Here is a 3543-nt window from a genome sequence, read left to right on the forward strand (position 1 = left end):
TTGAACTGCTGACCTTGTGGTAAGCAGTCCAGTGCTTAGTCTAAATCACCACACCAAGACTCCTCCCAACTCATACTGTTATTGTTGTGTGCCACCGAGTTGGTTCCAACACATAGCAACCCTGTATAGAGTTTCTGAGGAGTGGCTCGTGAGCCTGAACTGCCGAACCTGTGGTTCAAAGCAACTTTGTAGGCCAGGATGGCCAGACTTCGTCTCTCATACTTCAGACATATTGTCAGGAAGAATCAGTCACTGGAGAGGGATATCATGTTTGGTAAGGTAGAGGGTCCGAGAAAAAGAGGAAGACCCCCAGTGAGATGGATTGGTCAAGTGGCAGTATCGATGGGCTCAAGCATGGCAACAACTGTGAGGTTAGCCCAGGACCAGGCAGTGTTTCATTCTATTGTAATAGGGTCACTGTAAGTCGGTACCGACATGATGACACCTAACAGCAACAACACATTAACACACAGCACCACACCAAGACTAAAATAGTATGGTTGTTAAGTGCTGTCAAGTCAGTTCCTACCAAAAGGGAGCTGCATAGGGTTTCCAAGGAGCAGCTAGTGAGCTTGAACCACTGATCATGAGGTTCAAACCAACTTTGAAGTCTAGCGCATTAGCCCACAGTGCCACACCAAGACTATTAGTGGTCCCTAATAGCAACCTCCTTTTTCACTTCTTTCTTTAAAATGTTGTTGTCAAATGCCATCAAGTCAGTTCCAACTCACAGCAACCCTGTCTAGAGTTTCCAAGAAGCAGCTGGTGAGCTCAAACCACCAACCTTGCAGTTCAAACCAACCTTACAGTCTAGTGCATTAACCCGCAGCACCACACCAGGACTCCAAAATGTTATTGTGGTGAAGTATATATAACAAAAAATGTTGCTATTTTAACCATTTAAAAATGTTGTTGTTGTTGAGTGCTATTGAGTCGATTCCGACCCATAGTGACCCTGAATAGGGTTTCCAAGGAGCAGCTGGTGAGCTTGAACCACCAGGTTTGCAGTTCAAACTGACTTTTGCAGTGTGGCGCCTTAGCTCACAGTGCCACACACTCAGTTATACTAATTACATTCACAATGGCATGCAAATACCACTATTTCCAAAAGTTTTATCTTCACCTCAAGCAGAAACCCTGTACTCCTTAAGCAAGAACTCCCCATTTCTATCTCCCACCTGTCCCTGACAACCTCTAATAAACTTTCATTGTTGTTGTTGTTGTTATTAAGTGTCTTAGAGTCAGATCCAACTCATAGCAACTCTGTATAGGTTTCCGAGACATCATTGTGAAAGCAGAAAACCTCGTCTTTCTCCCATGGAGCAGCTGGCGGGCTCGAACCATGGACCTTGTAGTTCACAGTCCAATGTTTATCGTATGGAGCCACCAGGTAGTAGGGAAAATGCTTGTTAGGTCATTTTCACATCTAAGAGTCTCATAAGAGAAATGTACCCTGTCTTGCAGTAGTAGAACAAGGTAACTGGACACCCAGTTTCAATCTTTAAACTACAAATGATTGGCAACAGTTCCCTCAATAGTTACTACTGGAGCAGGTCCAACATGTGTCCATATATAGCCCTTCTCTCGTCTGGTGAGAACAGTGGGAAATAGTAAGAATTGTGACTTAAAATCTTCGGAAGGTACATGACATAACAAATTCCAAGTATTCCATCTTCCTTGGTAGATCTTGTTCTAGTCCAATGATATATGACACAGGGTCAAAATGGTCTTTGGGGCTAGAGAGAATGAGAATGAGCCAGGTCAGACCTCGCAGTACCCGTGGTAAATAAAATCCCTGAGCTGAGCATAGTAGGGTTTTCCATTTGGTTCATCAATCACAGATACAGCATCTCCAATTTGGTAATACACTCTCTTGTAGAAGATGGATTCTGCAGCATTATGGTAGAAACAGACACTGGAGCTTTGATGGAATTTTTTAACTGAAAAGTATGTCTTCTCCATTTTCCTTTAGTGGAAACTTTCTTTTCAGTAGCTGGAACAGACTTGTATTTAGTATTTCAGAGCCAAGCAGACCTCCTATGAATTTCCTGCTTATTCAATGGCCTTTTCATTTAAGGTTTCTATGAATTTGTGTCTTCTAGATAGCTCATTGTTGTTGTTGTTGTTAAGTGCTCTTGAGTCTGTTCCAACTCAGCGACCCTTTATAGGGTTTCTGAGGGGTGACTGGAGAATTTAAACCATCAATTTTGCAGTCCAGTGCTTATCCTACAGCACCACGCCACATATTTCATAGATGGGGTTATATTTTCTGACTTATTTCATTTAGCACAATGTTTTTAAGGGTTCATCCATGCTGTGCTATGTATCAAAACTTCATTTCTCTTTATAGCTGTATAATATTTCATGGTCTATCTAGGTAGACCACATTTTGTTTATCTACTCATCTACTGACAAACATTTAAGTTGTTTTCCACATTGAGCTATTGTGTATACTGCTGCAATGAACATTGGTGTACAAGTATCTGTTTTGAGTCCCTGCTTTCAAATCTCTTGCATAGATACCCAGGAGTTGAATTGCTGGCTCAGACGGTAGTTCTATGTTTAACATTTTGAGGAACCGCCAAACTTTTCCATAGCAGCTGTACCATCTTACATCCCTACACATGAAGGTTCCAATTTTTCCACATCCTGGCCAACACCTGTTGTTTTCTATTTTTTCTGATGGTAGTCATCCTAGTGGGTGTGTCCATTTCTTTTAATAATAGAAGCTCCCCACACTGCCCCCAGCTTACCAGGACACATGCTTGCCCAACCATTGACCAAGTGAGGGTAAGTAAGCAATATATATATATATATTGCTACTAGTGTACAGGCATGGGTTTATTCCAAACAAAATGTGTTTAAACATGTCTCTGTTTCAGTGATCAGTGGGTGGTTACAGACAAGTTCTCTCAGTAATATACTTGTCTTAGTCTCATTAGGGTGCCTTCAAACAAAAGGCAGAATCAAAACAGTGACTTCCGAGGGCATCTGCTGAGTCAGTTTAATGCCAGGCAAACAGCTCAACTCAGAAGGTGACGGTGACTATTTGAGGGGGATCCCAAAAGTGGTAATCTTGATAGATTTTCTCTAAGGACACAGGATGATTACAGGAACTTATTAAGAAGGTAAAAAAAATTGAAAACTGCTTTGGTGAGTAAAAGATCAGGAAATTTATGCCATGGAATTGTTTTCCATCAGGACAAAGCATCGGCTCATTCTTCAAGGGTAACAAGAGCTGTCCTATAAGAATTTTGGGGGTAAACCTTACCACATCTACCCTCCAACCCTGATCTTGCCTCTTTAGACTTCTTTTTGTTCCCAAACCTCAAAGAACATTTAAAAGAAACACAACTTCAGTACCTTAAGGATGCCAAAACTGTCACACAAACCTGCTGTCTTCTGAACACATTCTACAAACAACTGTCCACAAGTTGTGTGTTTGACCAGCCTCTCTCCAGACCAAAGGAATCTGGTGACAGTTCCCAGGAGGGATAAGATACTGGTGAGTGACTTTGCTATGTTTTGGGTTGTTTGCACTGA

At 41.8% G+C, this 3543-nt stretch overlaps 1 pseudogene; it reads right to left on the reverse strand.

The window, feature by feature from the left end:
- Positions 1 to 1506: 1506 nt before the first annotated feature.
- Positions 1507 to 2072, reverse strand: LOC102811947 (annotated as a pseudogene).
- Positions 2073 to 3543: the final 1471 nt, after the last annotated feature.

Source organism: Chrysochloris asiatica, unplaced genomic scaffold, assembly GCF_000296735.1.
Source record: "Chrysochloris asiatica unplaced genomic scaffold, ChrAsi1.0 scaffold00166, whole genome shotgun sequence".
NCBI classification, from domain to species: Eukaryota; Metazoa; Chordata; class Mammalia; order Afrosoricida; family Chrysochloridae; genus Chrysochloris; species Chrysochloris asiatica.